Source organism: Phyllopteryx taeniolatus, chromosome 2 (genome assembly GCF_024500385.1).
Source record: "Phyllopteryx taeniolatus isolate TA_2022b chromosome 2, UOR_Ptae_1.2, whole genome shotgun sequence".
Classification (NCBI taxonomy): Eukaryota; Metazoa; Chordata; class Actinopteri; order Syngnathiformes; family Syngnathidae; genus Phyllopteryx; species Phyllopteryx taeniolatus.
The window spans coordinates 29120507-29139991 of record NC_084503.1 but is presented as its reverse complement, the minus strand read 5'-3'; positions in this window follow the sequence as shown (position 1 = coordinate 29139991).

The following is a 19485-nucleotide window of genomic DNA, read 5'->3' as shown; positions in this document are numbered from 1 at the left end:
ATGTCACGTGGATGTGATTGCACTCATGGATGCTCACGTAATTTAAATGCACATAACATGAACATCTGTCCGTCCATTCATATAAACATTCAAAGCCGCTGGACCGGCCATTTCCTGTCGCTGTGCGCAGCCACTGGAGTGGCCATTTTACAGATGCTTTTCATATGAAGTATGCTAGTAAACAGACATTTTTGTCACATAGTTGAAACTCGTACAAGCTTTCTAAGGTCAAACGATTCATTTTCCCGTTTCAGATCAAAGAGGCTTCCACGCAAGTTTCTAATCATCATGCAGTTGTTCGTGCCCACCCAAAAAAATCATAAAAAGAATGTATCGTTAGAGACATTGCTGCTTATATTACTCTAAGCTTTATGCCAGGGATATCAAACATATTTTTGTCACGGGCCACATTGTGATTACCGTTCCCTTCAGAGGGCCGTTATGACTGTGAAACCATATAAATGTTTATTCACCTCATCATATTATTATCTATACACAACAAATTGATGGATAACCAGTTCGAAATCAGAAATCAAGCATATCGTTTGTTCAGCGATTGTTAATGTTACTGTAAAAAGGGTTTTAGTGACAAGAAATGCTTGAAATATCTCAACATTATTCTGAAATATCTCAACCTTATTCTGAAACAATCTGAAATGTTGGTACAGATTTTAGCAAGAATCATGGAAGTAGACACACATTTGTTTTCACAGGGCATGTAAACGATGTGGGGGCCGGATCTGGCCCCCAGGCCTTGAGTTTGACACCTGTGCCTTATGCAAAGATGGGTTACCATCAAGAATGTGCCCACAGAGTCCAATGTGATGTGGCCAGAAGCTTAACCTTTTCCAAGCGGTCATCAGAATGTAAAAAGAAGCTCAAACACATTTGCTACAGGGGGAATTTTGTGCTCCATTCCTGGGTTATGGATGAATGAGAGAGTGAACTAGTTCCGTTTAAACAACCACTGAAGGGAAGTAACTTCAGGCACAAGGTATATTGTGTAGGCCTTGTGTTTTGTGGCAGCATGCCTGAAATTGTGAGCTCAGTATCCTAAAAGCCAGGGAAGAACTGTACCCAATCAATGTGCATTTGGAGGCAAGTTGAGCAAGTTGGTTTCGAATGTAAGGAAGGTCCATTCATCCATCCATTTTCCATACCGCTTATCCTCACGAGGAATGTAAGACTTCATTAAACCACCAAAGTGCATGGAGATGGCCAAGGCTGTGAGGACATGCGAGTGTGACAGAGAAACAGGACAGTTCATTATCTCACTGCTCACCCCAAAAATTGGACATGCCCCAGTTAAAGCAAGCAAACCATTAAAAAGCTCAGGGTTCAATCATGGACAATGAAGCCCTTTAAAAAAAAGCCACTCAGTTTCATGAAGTCCACCAGGAAATGTGGAATGAGATGATTTTGGCTACAGTGCTGAGGAACATCCGGGCGTCTCCGTGGAACTTATGGGAAGCATGGCCATCCCATCCCAATCCTCTTGACACCCACAATGATGAATGCATTACAGCTTCTCTCTGAAAAGAGACAGTCATGTGTTTTTGAAGACAATCAATAACTCTTTGTAAGACCAGGAGCACTGACTCATGTCCAGGGTTCAGACTGCTGCGCGCCCATGCAAAGCTTACTCCACCAAGCTTCATAAGCACTTGGCTACTTTGCCAACCATGTTAAACATGACAAACACTCACATGGACCAGCTGGCTAATTTCCTTGGGCATTGTCTGAGTCAATCGTGAATTCTATCGATTCACGAGTTTTGATGGCACTGAAACAAGGAAGCTTAGCCGGGTTTCAATGCCAGAACTTCGAGCAAATTGAAATACCTCCAGATGGTGGGTCCATCCATCCATTTTTTGAGCCGCTTCTCCTCACTGGGGTCGCGGGCGTGCTGGAGCCCAGCTATCATCGGGCAGGAGGCGGGGTACACCCTGAACTGGTTGCCAGCCAATCGCAGGGCACATACAAAAAAACAACCATTCGCACTCACATTCACACCTACGGGCAATTTAGAGTCTCCAATTCATGCATGTTTTTGGGATGTGTGCCCGGAGAAAACCCACGCAGGCACGGGGAGAACATGCAAACTCCACACAGGCGGGGCCGGGGATTGACGCTCTAACCAGTCGGCCACCGTGCCACCCAGATGGTGGGTCATTTTATTTTAATTTTCATTTTATGTTGTACATTAATTAGCTGAATTTGAACTGTTTTCCCAGAAAAGATTATTGATACTGATGCAGAATACAGGACCATGGTGGATGCTGTCCGAGGTGTGAAGCCATCGCTGTTGGGGGACATTTGACGACTGAGTCACTCCAACTGGAAGTACAGCATTGCTGCTGGGGAGTCATTCAGTACTCAGTCAGAGGTGCAAACCACCTTTGTCAGGGCGACATTTGCGGATCCGTCTAGCTGGAGGTATTGCTGCCGGGGAGCCATTAAGTGCTAAATCCCAGGTGCAAACCACCTCTGTTGGGGCAACAGTTGTCGATGGAGTTGGTCCACTACCGTCAGCACCACCACACAAGGAGAAGAATCGAGAATCATAGGCAGTGAAAAAAGCTCACAAATCCTTTCATGAAACTCTTTTATTGCTCCATTAAAGCATGACAGTAAGAAGTGTATACTGTCCAAACCAGAAGGGACAGGAAAAGCGTTAAATTCTGCATTTACAACTGCATTATGGCCAGGAAGAGGAAAATGCTGTATAGTGGGAAATTCTCAATAAAAGGTTTGTTCAAGGCAAGTTCCGTGAGGAGTACCGGTACTCTTGTTTCAGTAACTTTGTGTGAAGAATGACTATATCCTTTCACATAATGTCAATAATGATGACGCGTTGCGAGTAGGTTACATGATCGTTGAAACGTTGCCCCCAGCATGGAGCAGAAAAATGTACTGCTACACACACAAGACCCCTCGACACATGTAACTCAAAATGTGCGTGCGTACGCACGTGCTCGTGTGTGTCCTAGGATTCAGTTGATGAAAGCCTGAATAACATCAGAAAGATGACCACAGGTTGCAAACCTGATGCCTTCTTTCTGGCTCCTGTTCTGCCGAACTTCCAAGCCCTCCAAAAAGTCCCGGTCCTCACCGCCATCCTCCCGTTCTCAGAGATGTGCCATATGTGCCCTACTTAGAGGTAAAGTGCTGACAGAGTAACCAAGCTACTCATGAGTGAGTATTGGGTGGAGGCTTTTTAATGTGCGTTTTAAAGCAGTCCAGTTCTTCTTAATGGCCATTGTAGTTTTAACATGTAAGACATCTTGATTATTCAATGAATGATCAAATTTCCCACAATCGTCATCTTTTGACCATATTGCAGTGTTGTTAACATTCATTTTACCCACCAATGTCACCATATTATCTTACTGTCTTATTCAGCCTACCGTGACAGTCCAATTAATAGTTTTTATATACAAATTTGTATTTCATATATCTGGCAAAATAAAAAAAAAATAAAAGCAAATTCCATCCATACATCCATCCATTTTCTACCGCTTTTCTACGGTTGGGTCGCGGGGGCAGTAGCTTTAGCAGGGACGCCCAGACTTCCCTCTCCCCAGCCACTTCATCCAGCTCTTCTGGGGGGATCCCGAGGCGTTCCCAGGCCAGCCGAAGGACGTAGTCTCTCCAGCGTGTCCTGGGTCTCCTCCCAGTGGGACGTGCCCGGAACACCTCACCAGGGAGGCGTCCGAATCAGATGCCCCAGCCACCTCATCTGGCTCCTCTCAATGCGGAGGAGCAGCGGCTCTACTCTGAGATCCTCTCGGATGACCGAGCTTCTCACCCTACAAAAAGTAAATTCTAAAATTTTAATTATACATTTTAGCAGCAAATTCCTGTTTTTTGACTAATGAATTAGAATAATGTGAATGTACAGACATGTTTGGATTTCATTGTGTATATTTTGTGAAAGGACAGACATTTAAATCACGTGTCTATGTAAATAGATGAACAGATTAAGTACATATGTAAATGGTTGGACTAATGTTTGCATAATGTGTCTATGTGAATGGACAGACGGATCTTTATATAATATGTGGCTAGACATGTTTACATTACGCAGCTGTTTATATAATGTGTGCACAGTATGTGATGTGGCACAATTAACATTATGTGATGAAGCCCAGTGTCATGACAATTTAGTAGGATTTTGCACAAAAAGTTTTATTCGAAAAATTAATCAATTTTCATATTAGGGGAGACCGTGGCTTGTTGTCACATGGATAAATTGTCACATTCCAAATATCTTCACCATAGGTAGCAACTAAAAAAGTACAATACTAGTTTTCTTCCTTTACATGGTCTGAGAAGAGAATCTTGCTCATTGTGAGCTGAGATGTGCGCCAATTAATCATTTTGCACAACTCAAAGTAAAAAAAAAGTACATTTTATATATTCTAAAATAAGCGTCTTCCAGATACAAGTCCTAGCAGTGATACATGTGGACTTTTTAGAGGAGAGATTAAGGCATCTTGTCGTACCTTAGTTATTGTTCTGTTTTAAGCAAACTTTAAGATAGTTAGCATTGGCAAACGTGGTAGTTTGGGGCAACATGTCTCAGTCCTTTTGAGGTTAGTTATCACATGTATTTTCATAATGAACCAAAGCTTTCTTTTTTGTAATTCAATTTAAGCTTGAATTTTCAGTTTAAGAAAGGTAAAACAGTCATTTGAGGCGGAGAGCCACGGCCTCTGTGTCAGCAGTTCCTCAGGACTTTAATCCAGTGGATGTTGCAAAATTTTTTATGTGAACTTTTGTTCAATGGCTATGTTCAATGACTTTTTCAATCTCAATGAGAAACATTTTCTGTCCCTGACTTCAATTTTCACTTTCAAGTAAAAAAAGGAGAACAACAATAATTTTGTCCTTGTTTTATTAATTGCAAAATCCAGTGTGACATCTTGCCCCATATAGTGAGAGAATTTACCCCATGGTGGGGCAACATGTCACATGTTCACCCTCTCTATTAGATTGCTTATAACTCTGCACTGATACAAAATGTGGAAATGATATGAATTCAAAATATATACCTGAGACTGGTACACAATTTGTTTATATATGGTGCATTGATTCCAAGAGATATATGAGTAAAAAGTGTGACATTTAGCCCCGGTCCTCAGAACTGTGAGGCAGACGCTCTAACCAGTCAACCACCGTGCCGTCACTGGAGCTTCAAGTTTTCTGAATCTAAATTTTGTGCGAGTTCCAGGGCTTGTACTTTGTCGAACTCCAACTAGAGAATTCACCCATATGGGCCCCAATCGGAAACAGGTATCCTAGACCAACAGGTAACACTAAATTGCAAAGCTTTTTTCCTACCTCCATGTAGGCTGACCATGGCATCAAAGTTTGATGATCATTTTGAGGATTCTCTGAAAAAAGTAAAAACAATTACGGGTACTCCCGGGCACTACTTTCACCTCTCATCAAGAAATTTGGTGGCCGTATCTATCATGACAGGACGTAAGTGTTCCTCAATTGGAAGCCAGTATCCTAGAAAAAAAATTGTCTAGCTTTTTTGTCTACGTCATCTAATGTTGCCAGAGCATGTCGTCAATAATAAGTTGATAAAGTTTTTTAATTGTTTTTATTCTTCTTCCATTCATTGCTTCTTTTCTATTGGTGGAAAAACCTCAAGCGACCACTCCATGTGACAGCCAGCGGATTCAGCATACGCACCTCGGAAAGCTTTAAATGACACAACTATATGTACAACCAAGTCTCATTTTGCTTAATTAAGATAACAATGAAGTGTCACGATGGACTCATGTGGCCGCCCAGTGTGCAGAATGACTCTCAGAAGGAGGAAATTGGAGTGGAGGAGCAATTTTGTCAGGCAGCCAATGTCACGCTGGTTCTGCTGACCTCCGCGCTTCGTCTCACCTGCAAATGAACGTCTTGGCAACAGGTGGGAAGGCAGTGGAGATGGATTTTTTTGTAGCGGAGGTAATCCAGGCCTTTCTTGTAATAATATGATGTTCCATACCTTAATACCTCATTGATGTTAATCCTTGGAGGTTATATACCTATTAAAATCATTACAATTAAATTCCTTCCACACAATCATCTAGGAAATGAATCCAAAATAACATGTTTCCGAAGCAGGTACCAGGTGGGACTCCCAGGTTGAAAAAATTAATGACACAATAGAGCTTTTTAAATTTGGAAATGTAAGTTTCAAAGAGCTTCTTTACAATGCTCTTTTTCTCAATACATTGATTTTTGTTCAAAACAAAACAATTAAAATAGTAATATGTACAGCTTACTGAAATAAATACAAGCGAAAACTAGTTTAGTAAATTGAATAGTTGGCAATACAAAGGGCAGTAATTCCAGACTTTTATTTAAATTAGTGATTTTGTTTTCTATTTTTGCAGTTAGTACAACATTGTATACAACAGTATATTTAATTATGATGGTATGAATTATGATCTATATACCTGTATATATTCCATCTAACAATCCACAAATGGTTTTCAAACATCTTTTAAAAATTCCTAAAATTCCTAAAATAAAATATAAAATATAGCAATTTACATTAATCCGTTTTACCTTAAACTCTATTACTGTATATAATTAACATTTTTATTAGAAAGTTTAAACTAACAGCACACCACAAAAACTACATTTTATAACTTAATGGATAAGAATTAAAATTTAATTTTAGCCTTAGAAAACTCATTTGGTTAAAAGGACTTCTACCTACTGTACAGCGGCACATGTTCGGCTTGCACAAACGTCTTATAGTACAGCGGCCCTGGGTACAAATCCGGGCTACGGCCTTCCTGTGGGAGTTTGCAATATTCTCCCCGTGCTTTGTGGGGTTTCTCTGGGTATTTCAGTTTCCTCCCACATTCCAAAGATTCCCCGGATACTCAGGTTTCCTCCCGCATCCCAAAACCATGGATGGTAGGTTAATTGAAGACTCCAAGAAATTGTCCAATAGTGTGAATGTGAGTGTGAATGCTTGTTTGTTTATATGTGCCCAGCAATTGGTTGGCGACCAGTTCAGGGTGAACCCCACCTCTCGCCCAAAGGTAGCCTCTGATTGGTTCTGCTAAATAGTATGCTATGTGGTTAGCCCTCTGATGGTTCTGCTGTATATGCACACTTAGAATGATTTACTGGGGAAGATGATGTCGGACATGATTAAAAATTCATAAAAGGGTAGAGTGTTCCTAAAGAGTGTTACAGGGACTCAAACAGGGAGAGGAGGTGCCTTGTTTGCGAACATCTCGATCAACTTCCTCTTCTAATCTTGGCGCAGCCGCCGGGATTAAAAGACGGCCGTTGTCGTATGAATATTTCATGACTACATGTGTCACAAGAAGATGGTTTAAATTAGCTTTCCTTTTTCTCCTGGTGATTAGAAGAGTCAGCAACCTTTGTTATGTTTATTATTTGCTCTACCCGATACTTCTTGTTCCCCCACAGTTAACTGAACAGAGGTACAGTTATAACAATGAGCCATAGCCACTCAACAGTCAACAAGTTGGAAGTGTAAGCGATTAGACTTTGTAATGTTACTTGTCGTCAAATATCTAGTCTACTGAACTGTAGACTGAACTCTCGTTCTGCTGTGGTTTGCACTCTTATTCCCCTTGTCCCTTCTGTCCCTCTGTCTCTCTCGCTAAAACCCTTTTCTGTCCGGCTGCATTTTCAATAAACATCAAGTTAATTAAAAATAATTTTAAAAAATTAAACAGAGGGAGTATTTCTAACCCCCACGTTGCACAGCGAAACTGTTTCAGTACAAAAGGCATACAGATCCACCATTATGCATGGCAATGCAGCTGAACAGGACAGGTTGAAAACAAAATTTAATTAGCATCTTCAGCGAACATGTTGCAAAACATGAAACTTCATTTTGGACACAGAACAGGAAAGACAAAAGTTGTTTTTTTCATAGAATCTATGATTATCCTTTTGATGGATAAAAACTGCCAATAATTCAAAATATTCATATTAGTAAAATGTATTGATTTTCAAAGGGAAATTCAGTGGGTCATGTCTTTAACATTGATAAAATTATATGAAAATGACCCATGTTCCATGCTGACCCATAAAACCTTTTTTTGTTTGTTTTTTTGTACAAACTACAACTACTCGTGGACTAGAAGAATAGTAATCTCAATTAGTACTGCATAGTAATCGTAATTAGTACTGCAGTGACTGAGCATTTCGCCTATCCATCCATCCATTTTCCGAGCCACTTCTCCTCACTAGGGTCGCGGGCGTGCTGGAGCCTATCCCAGCCATCATCGGGCAGGAGGCGGGGTGCACCCTGAACTGGTTGCCAGCCTATGTATTGGAAAATACTGTATGACAAGAAAATATAGCACAAAATATACAGTAGGATTGATCATAAACCATCAACCAGATTGTATAATTTACTTATTCCAAAATTCAGTGCCTTACACCAACCTATTTTAGGAGCGCTGCTGTTTGCTTTATGAGATAGTGTGACTAACCGGCTGTGTCCAATCAGTAGGCAGAATGTCTGCAATGAAACGTCTTAGTCTGTGGGGAAGAAGTTGCCGAACGAATTTGATAATCCCCCGCTGCTCCCTCCCACCACATAAAACATGATTTCATTCGGAGAGAGATCCTGGCGAGGTGAACTCCACTTCCTAATCCCACCGGCCAAAAAAAGCATAGTGGAAAAATGAGTGAACTGATCCTGGGTGGTTTAACTGGGTCAGTAGTTCCATGAAGGATCCTTTGTTGTCTCTCTGGCTCCAACACTGACATTACTGCTTTCCATTGCTACATCATTCCAACTATGCACAGCAGTCTTGTTGCATGTTCCCCTCACATCAAGGCAGTGGCATTCCTAGCTTGAATGGCATCCTGTGCAAGACCCTCTTTGGTGTCAACTTTGGAGTACGGCAAAATGATGTATAACAAGTATGTAGAATATGCATTCAATTAACTATAACACAACGTGAAACACAAAAAACAGCTAGCGTTAATGATAAAAGACTAATTAGCAACAACTATTTACAAATGCCACTAGCCATACTGGGATGACTAGCGTCGACTTCACTGCATGCCTTGCAGCATTTTGTAAATATGTGTTTATTGCCAATTATATTGTTGTTTCCCCTTCCTTAAGCCGTCATCTTATCGTGGTGGAAGGGTTTTGTGTGTCCCAATGATCCTAGGAGCTAAATTGTCTGGGACTTTATGCCCCTGGTAGGGTCACCCATGGCAAACAGGTCCTATGTGAGGGACCAGACAAAGCATGGCTCCAAAGACCCCGATGATGTTTAAAAATACTGGAGCCAGCCCTTGAGGTGGGGCTGAAGGCCTGTACCCATGGGGCCTGGCCGGGCACAGCCGAAAGGGTAACGTGGGTCCCCCTTCCCATGGGCTCATCACCTGTGGGAGGGGCCATAGAGGTCGGGTGTGAGCTGGGCGGTGGCCAAAGGCAGGAAACTTGGCGATCTGAAGCTGACTCTAGGGATGTGGAACATCACCTCTCTGGCAGGGAAGGAGCCTGCGCTGGGGACAGAGGTCAAGATGTTCCAACTAGATATAGTCGGGCTCGCCTCCACACACAGCTTGGGCTCTGGTACCAGAACTCTTGAGAGGAGTTGGACTCTCTTCCACTCTGGAGTTGCCCACGCTGAGAGGCGCCAAGCAGGTTTGGGCATACTTATTGCCACCAGCTCGGCGCCTGTACATTGGGGTCCACCCCGGTGGACGAGAGGGGTCCTGATTGTTGTTTGTGCCTATGCACCAAACAGGAGTTCAGCGTACACACCCTTTTTGGAGTCCTTGGACGGGGTGCTGGAGAGCGCTCCTGCTGGGGACTACCTCGTTCTGCTGGGGGACAGTGAGACCTGGAAGGGCGTGATTGGGTGGAACGGCCCCCCTGATCAGAACCCGAGCGGTGTTCTGTTATTGGACTTCTGTGCTCATCCTGGATTCTCCATAATGACCACCATGTTTGAGCAAAAGGGTGTCCATACGTGCACTTGGAACCAGGACACCCTAGGCCGCAGTTCGATGATCGGCTTTGTGGTCGTGCCATCGGACTTGCAGCCGCATGTCTTGGACACTCGGGTGAATAGAGGGGCACAGCTGTCACCTAGTGGTGTGTTCGCTCCAATGGTGGGGGAAGCTGCCGGTCCTACCGGGCAGGCTCAGATGTACTGTGAGGATCTGCTGGGAACGTCTGGCAGAATCCCCTGTCAGAAGGAGTTTCAACTCCCACCTGCGGCAGAACTTCACTCATGTCCGAGGGGAGGTGGGGGACATTGAGTCTGAGTGGACCCAATGTTCCGTGCCTCCATTGCTGAGGCGGCCGACCGGAGCTGTGGCCGTAAGGTGGTCAGTGCCTGTCGTGGCGGCAAGCCCCGAGCCCGTTGGTGGACACCAGCGGGAAGGGATGCCATCAAACTGAAGAAGGAGTCCTATGGGCATTTTTGGCCTGTGGGACTCCTGAGGCAGCTGATGGGTACCAGCTGGTCAAGCAGAATGCAGCTTTGATGGTTGCTGAGGCAAAAACTTGGGCACGGGAGGAGTTCGGTGAGGCCATGGAGAACGACTTCTGCACAGCTTTGAGGAAGTTCCGATCCACCATCCGGCGTATCAGGAGGCGTATCAGTGCACTGCTTGCACTGTCAACACTGTGCATACTGGGGATGGGGCGCTACTGACCTTGACTTGAGACTCAATTCCAGTGACACGCCTTCCCATGAGGAAGCAGAGTCTGGGGTCTCTGAGGCGGGCCCTCCTATCTCTGGGGTTGAGGTCACTGAGGTGGTTAAAAAGCTCATCGGTGGAAAGGCCCCGGGAGTGGATGAGATCCACCCGGACTTCCTAAAGGCTCTGGAAGTTGTGGGGCTGTCGTGGTTGAAACGCCTCTGCAACATTGCATGGACATCAGGGACAGTGCCTCTGTTTTGGCAGACTGGGGTGGTGTCCCTTTTTAAGAAGGAGGACCGGAGGATGTGTTCCAACTAGAGGGGGAATCACACTCCTCAGCCTCCCTGGTAAGGTCTATTCAGGGGTGCTGGAGAGGAGATTCCGCCGGGAAGTCGAATCTCGGATTCAGGAGGAGCAGTGTGGTTTTCGTACTGGCCGTGGACCAGCTCTACACCCTCGGGCAGTGTCCTCGAGGGTGCATGGGAGTTAGCCCAACCATTCTAGATGTGCTTTGTGGACTTAGAGAATGCATTCGACCGTCTCCCTCGGGGAGTACAGTGGGGGGTGCTTCGGGAGTATGGGGTACTGAATCACCTGCTACGGGCTGTTCGGTACCTGTACGACCAGTGTCAGAGTTTGGAGCTGGATGAAGTGGCTGGGGAGATGGAAGTCTGGGCTTCCCTGCTAAGGCTACTGCCCCCGTGACCTGACCCCGGATAAGCGAAAGAAAATGGATGGATGGATTGATGTTGTTGTTTTTGTAGTTTTGTATGCGTTTTATCTACTTGGTTTGTGTTGTGCTATTGTTTTGTCTGCGCCGTGATTGAGGATAGTTTTCTGTTTAGTGACTACCATGTTCGTTCTTACATTGTTTAAGTGATGGATGAAAATGATGGTTCTTATGCCATTTTTAAAGAGTTACTGTAATTAAATTGCACACAATTGTGCAAAAGATATTCTTAGCCCCATTGTCATTCTGCTACCTGTGCACTTACTGGGAAAGGGCACCTTATCATGCATTTCTTCTACAAAGCATGGCTCCACAAGGGGTTAAAAATTCCCTATATAATCGACAATGATTGACAGGTCATGCCTTTGCAATTAAAAAAAATAATAAATCCCCCACCACAATAAACAACTTCCTGGTGCTCCACTACCCATAACCTGGTGCTCCACTACAATTGGTGTCAGAAATGTGATTGAAAGCACAACACACATATCTCATTTCCTGTTTCACGTCATTCGACACGTGGAGTCAAATAAAGTCATCCCCTTACAATTGTATGCTATGCAATGACATATGAATGCTGTTTTACATCACTTCAACAATATCGTCGACTATTTCCTCAGTGAAATCTAGCAAAGTGCTGAAGTTGTTATTCATCGCCGATTGCATAATGACAATGATGATGATGATGATGATGATGAAGGATGCAGTTTGCTGCGGATGTTCTGAGCGATATCACGGCTGAGAGGCCGGGTCACGCAGTTGGATATGCAGGTGCACAGAAGCGTCGGCTTTCCTCCAGCAAACAGGCAGCACTCCCGTCAGAGGCGAACTGAGGCGTGACACGTAAAGACACACACACACACAAAATCTACAATCAGCCACATCTCCGCTCTCTGCCACTCTTTGCCACACGGATGGCTGATAAAAATATCACAAACCCTGTCAGGCAATTAAACAGGGGGAAACGCAGCCGACTGTGTTGTTTGCTTAATGGCGGCAGTCTGTGTGACTGGATGAGGTAGTGAGGAAATGTTCTTTAATAATTCTTGAATTAATGTTATGAAGGTAACAATATGGAGAGTATTGCTAGCTTGTTGGCAGAACATTAACCACTGCTAGCCTTACCCTCACCCTTAACCCCGAAATCCTAACTCCAAGCTTTTCATGCTATCGTGACCCTAAAAGTAACTCAAAACCGCAAACCCGAACTCCTAATATTTCCCTAACCCTAACCCACGCATTAATACACTAAGCTGAACCCTACCGCCTGTCCCTAGACTACTAACCGTAACTCTAACCCCTTAACCATAACCCTAACCCTAACCCTGAGCCCCGTTGTGGGTAAATCCTCGCCGTGCTTGTGGAGGACCGGACGCCTTACCCTCCCCGGTTCCTAACCATAACTCTAGGGGGGACCAGCCATAAACATAGGGCCCCTTAACCCTAGTTTGGGACAACCCTAGCTTGGGATAACCCAAGGATCCAACCCTAGCTCTAGGGTATAACCCTAACCCTAGGGTTTAACCCTAATTGGGAAAACCTAAAAATAAGGAAAATAACATAATTAAGGAGGAAGGATGGAACTAATTTGAACGGATGGACGATGGAAACTAAATTAGGAAAACTAACTAAATTAAATCAAATTAGTAAATAGCCCAAACAAAAGGGGAAAACTCAAAGAAGAGGAATAATTCTCAAAATAACCTAAAGTGGAGACTAATAAAGAAAAAGGTATTAAACAAAAGGAACAGACTGACAGAAACATAATTAACAAAAGTTTTGAAAGAATAGGGACAGAAAAACAAAAGAAATAGAAAGGGTATATAATTCCGGGTCAGATGCTCAAAGGAAACCCCCCGATGAGGTAAGCCGCGCCTGAAGAAGACCAAATAAGAGTCGAAATATTGCACAAAAGGCTTACTTTAAAGGAATAGGGACAAAAGAATGATTGAAGTGGGTGCCATTGTGATTTTGGGTGGGCATGCCATATTCTCGGTGTGGGGGTGCCAACGATAGGGATAGTGGAAAGAAGGAGGTGGTGTCATGATTTTTTGATTTGGGGCTTTTGGGATTTTGATTTTTTTCAGTGTGGGGGTGCCATTTTTTACAAATTTTTTTGGGGGGGGGGAAACAGTCTGGGGATAAACAAGAAATTAGGAACCTAAATGAAGGGAAAAATAATAATAATTGGACTTACTGAAATACTAAAATTGAGGAAGGATGGACTTTATTAGTAAGGAAGGAGGATGGATCAACAAATCAAAATCAAACATGGATGGAGGGTAATTTTTTATTTTTTTTTGTCAATGTCTTTATGTCTCAAAAGTGTTCTCTGTCAATTGACTGTCTGTTGTCGTACTAGAGCGGCTCCAACTACCGGAGACAAATTCCTTGTGTGTTTTTTGGACATACTTGGCAAATAAAGATGATTCTGATTCTCATTCTGATTCTGATTAACACAAATTAGACAAAGGGTAAATTAACCAAAATATACAAATTAAACCTAAAATAAAGAAGAACCAAAAAGAAACTCAAACGAGAGTATAAAAGGGTGAAGTTGCTCACGCATCTGAGTGGTACGGCTGGTCGTTGCTTGGTGTCGAGCTTGGGGGATGGACCTACTTCTTCTCGGGGGCGCATGCGTTCCTCGGGAGGGAGGCTCATTCCCCTCTTCCTAACGCCTATCCAAACACCTTAATCCTATTTTGACTCTCAATCTAGCTCCAATAACCCAAAACCACTAGCAGACTAACCCAACCCCACATAACCCCACAACCTAACTCTTAAGACCACCCTACCCCTAACACACTAACCCTACCATCTAATCCTAAACCCAGCCATTATTCAATTCTCTAATTGCAACCATCCATCCATTTTGTATACCACTTAACTAGGGTCACGGGTAGGCTGGAGCCCATCCCAGCTGACTTTGGGCAAGAGGCAGGGTACACAATGGACTGGTTGCCAGAGAGCAGGGCACATATGTTTCATTTAAATGCAACCACCAGGTCCTCGATCCTTGCTCAAGAAGTGAAAAATGTTTGGAGGAATGAGACGATTGCTCCTCAATGACGTGTTTCATGACGACAGCAAGTAAAAAATGACGTCAGATCATTGATGTGTCACAAATCAGTCCTCTCCATTTCTGAATTATTGCTATCACCACACGTCCACTTAATACTTTATATTTCAAGTGGAATTAAGTTAAAGTCAAGTATGATCAACACTGTTGTTCTTCACAACTCCGATCATGAGTGTGCTTCTCACTTGTTTGCTCGCGGCGCATATTTGAAATGACATAAATATGCAGTGTTGATATGTTGCTTATGTATTACATGCAATGTAAAAACAGTGTACAACCATTAAAACTTTTTTTTTCGTGATGTGGCAAAATGCATTTGACAAAAAAACATCCTAATTTTGATAGACTTTAATTGAGTAGTCAACCATGAGCCAGTGTAATTAAGCAATTTCAGGAGTAAATACTGCCCAGAATAAACAGGCACTCAGCAAAACGTGTATTTGAATTGGAATAGTCAAGGAACGAAATAAAAAGATTAACTATTAAATTTTAAATCCTGCTCCATTAACAATCCAGCTTGTGCACAGTTGCACACCCATTTTTAGACGTCACTGTCAAGGATCTAAAAGTACTTACGCAAATTCAGTGGTTCTGCGATTTTAGTTAGTCTGTGAAACCACCACAAAAGCGAAGCGAGAACATGCAAACTTCACAAAGTAAGATCGGAGAGCAGATTTGAAATCCCACCTCAGAAATGCCCCCTAACCCTAATCCACACTGTTGATTTTACCCTAATGCTGCTTCTCAGAGCACGTTCAAAGGTGATTGTTCACATTGAGGACCCTCTTTTGACCACAATGGATCCTATCATCCTCAGCAAGCGCAATCGTTATCTTGCCTTTCACGTCAACAGGAGCTCCAAGATGGACTCCATATCAAATAATAACAAGGTGGCGCCATCCGAAAGCAAGCGTTCAGATTCATGCCGCAGTTAATGGAGCCTCACTCCAACTGCACTGATAGATGCGATAACTTCTTAAGCACTCAAAAGGTAATAAACCGCTGTACAAGGCTTTATTTGTTGTTCATTAAAAGCCGTGTTCATGCTCTGTTAGATCGAGGCGCCGTGGAAATACGTCTCAGTGGATTTGTAATCATAAAAATACTCATTAATAAAAGGCATTCTCCTTGTATTTTGGTGGTCGACGAAAGCAACAAATCATTAGTTTTTATGAATATAAATTACGGGTCGCCTCAGCGAGACGTTGCAAGTGTTGCATCAGGCTGAAAGGAGCTTTTTCATCACAGATGTAAAGATGAGGTCATCTGAGAGCCGCTTAGGGATCAGAATGCTATCTGTTTGCTGCTTAGTTGTACATTTTACAGAGACGTCGTCGGGGCGCCAGGCAACCTGTAAACAAGGGATTTCTTAAAGGAGATATACACTACTCACTGAAATTCCAGGATGAAGCTAAAATGCACTACAAACTTTACAGGTGAAAATAATTTGGTCTGATCTAACTTTTGAATGCACTTGGCAAACTGTCGGATGTTTCAGTATTTTTTGCACAATTTTCTTTTCCCTAAAAGAGGCAAAATTGATAACGGGTGTTTGATCCATTATATAGGCGAGTGCAGAGCCAAGATTCGAATTTCACACCTCTTGACCCTGAGTATTCAGAAAAGACCGAAGATCGAACAGCTGCTTGTGTTTGTGTTTCAGTTCTCTTTCAGGCCACTGTATGAGTTTCATTTGACCATCCATTTCTGAGGGCTCGTGGGGACATCACCGTTTGGACTCGTCATTCTGTGGTCAGAGCGGATTTGGAGGAACATGGAAAGAGAGAATGACGAGTGATAACTCGTTGTAAGGGCTCTGTGTGCCCTCCCCCTTTTTTCACTCTCCCCATCATCAGCACAGGCGGGCTCAGATGAAGGGCTCCAGCTAAGTCAGCTCCAGTCCAGCCTGCTCTTGAGCCCCAGATCAGCCTCCTAGAGTGTATGTGCTGCAGACAGAGATAGTGATTCTCAAAGGGGCCGCTGCCACCGCAATGGTGGGCAGCTCAAAAGGCTTGCTCTACCCCAATCTCACTTACTAATGGGGAAAAAATAACAGCACAACATATAATAAATGACGGACTCACCGAACTCATCCCCGTCGAGGCCTGTCACCCTTCTTCTGCAGTGACCTTGAGATGAAGGAGTTGCTCCCATTGCTGCTGAAATACATTTGCCCCCTCCAAAAAAAAACAACCCAGTGCGCCTCTCATGACAGCTGGGAAGAAGCGGGGAAGAACCCTCTACATGTCGGCATTAATCAAAACGGGATTAGGCTGCCTCTCTCTGGTCCTTTTTATTTCCCATTAATATCAAGTATGCTGATGAAATACAGAGCTGTTAAATGGTAACTAGTTTAGCCACGGTGCATCTGCTACTATCTGCGTCCAATCACATTCAAAGGAAGTGTGCCAAAAAACATCAATAAGCCTCCTTGCGGATGGTGACCTTGCAGTTCCATCCGTGCATAATGGATTTTCATATAACATAGCTAAGGACACGGAGGGCAGCGTCTTAAGAATAATACTTTGTGTTTAATAGTTGCAAGTCTCTGGATAAAGAACATGTGTTTTTTATGTATTTGCCCATTTCTAGTGTGATTATAAGGAGAATTCAGATCTCAACATGGTGCAAAAATAGTATGTCAAGGAACCATAATTGGTCACTTGAACCAAATTCAAAATGGAGGCCACATTCCCCACTATAAGGCAGAATAATGTGTGAATTTCCTCAAAGAGAGCTTAATGTAGTCATTGAAATTTTTTTTAATTAATTGCAAAAAAGTATATTGTGCTAATTCTGCTATAGTTAAGTATTTACAAATATTTATACAGTAAATTCCAATTATATTCTATATTAATTTAAAACGGCAGAAATAATGTTTTATTTTCCACACCAATTGTTTCAACACATGGGGCTCTATTTTCCCGACTAGCGCAAATCTGGCGCGGCGTGTGGCGTATCTCTGCGAGGCGCCGTTTTAGACCGGGTTGTTGTAATTGCATGTCTGCGCCTGTGGGCGGAAAAAGTGCCTACTTTATTCACCGCCAATCAAAGCGGCTTATTCATTCATTTCCTTTAAGTGAGGTGCAATGACAGTCTCGCATTGAGAGAGCGATCCGTGCAACACTGGAGCATTGTCACTACCCTGGTGTGGCAAAAGACAACATGAATAAATACAGTATGAGCTGGTGATAACCGCAGGCGACTTAAATATGTCCCCGGAACTCGTTAATCCATCCCCACTCATGCATGATCGTTTGTGCATTGTGCCCCATTCTTCTCTACTGTTTCTTTAAAGACAATCTGCTGAGTCCGGCCATGTTCGCTGGTGACCCGTCAGATGCCATTCAGATGCGTCCCCGCGGACATGATGCATGAATTCTTAATAACGTAAAAAAAAAAAAAAAGACGTGACATCAGTGGCGGGCCATCGTCCTGGCCCCGCTGAATTAATGAGACTTTCTACGTTTCTGAGGCCTAGGCATGGATCCGATGGAAGTCATCATCCGCTCACTTTGTACTCCTGCTTATCCTGTTGAGCGTCAACTCCAAAAAAAGGAGTAGGCTCTTTGTGAGAGAGTTTCAAGTCGGGGTCTCTGTAGGGGTCTCCCGCCACCTGAGCCTGTTGATTGACTGACTGGTCGCTTTACACCAATTTAAAATCAGGTTGTCGTGTCAGGTTGCACTTTCTTATTCGCTCTCAGCAACTATTTTTCCCAATACCCGTGCTGATGTTGCTGCATGGCCCTGTGCTCTCCTTTTACCCCACCACTGACCAGTTATGTCCCTTGAGGGTCACTATAATTGTTGCTAAAACAACTTCCCCTCCTCTTTTCAGTATGTAATCATCCGGCATTCTACATGTTAATCTTGAGAGCAGCATCTTCCAATTGGTCGTGCTCTTTGTCTCGAGGCTCCCACACCATCTGGGTCAGTGATACAGCAGAGTTCAATACTGTACTTGTTTCCAAGATCGCCCCAGAAAAAGTTTTAGGGCATTCCCATGGTAACGAGGTAGGAATATGAGGCCGAGCCCTCAGAAATTTGCATACAAATTGCCCAGCTGGTACTTTGTTGTTATGACAATGGCAGCACTCAGATGCTAGGATTCATTTTGGGTGTGAAACACAAAAAGAACAAACAAGTACAGTCATTGTTAAAAAAAAATAAAAATAAGTATCTTTTGTCATTATGAAGCTGCCACACTACATGATCTCGTGTCTCTGGAGTTGTGAGAAGAAAAATAATCCACTCAAGACACAATTGGATGGAATTCATATAGAAATGGACACTATGAGGGTTACATTTAAAAACTACCACAAAATATCATCCATCCATCCATCCCTTTTCTGAGCCGCTACTCCTCACTAGGGTCACTAGTTCAGGGTGTACCCCGCCTCCTGCCCGATGATAGCTGGGATTGGCTCCTGCACGCCCGCGACCCTAAGTGAGGAGAAGCGGCTCAGAAAATGGATGTATGGATGGATTTTCATAAAACTGAACTTTAGTTCACATGATTTTTTTTTTTTTGCCAACCCTTTCTTTGACTTCTATCAAATCCTGGGGCAAAATTTGAAAATGGATCAGTATGAAGGTCTTTCATTTAAAATGTTTCGCTTCTCATTTAAAACTGACCACAAAATATAGCTTTTAGATAAGATTTTTTTGTGTATTACATAAAATACTATTGGAGAATGGCAGCACGGTGGGCGACTGGTTAGCACATCTGCCTCACAGTTCTAAATCCCAGCCCCGCCTGTGTGGAGTTTGCATGTTCTCCCCGTGCCTGCGTGTGTTTTCTCCGTGCACTACGGTTTCCTCCCACATCCCAAAAACATGCATGGTAGGTTGATTGGAAACTCTAAATTGCCCTTAGGTATGTGCCCTGCGATTGGCTGGAGACCAGTTCAGGGTGTACCCCGCCTCCCACCCGAAGATAGCTGGGATAGGCTCCAGCACGCCCGCGACCCTTGTGAGGATGAAGCGGTACAGGAAA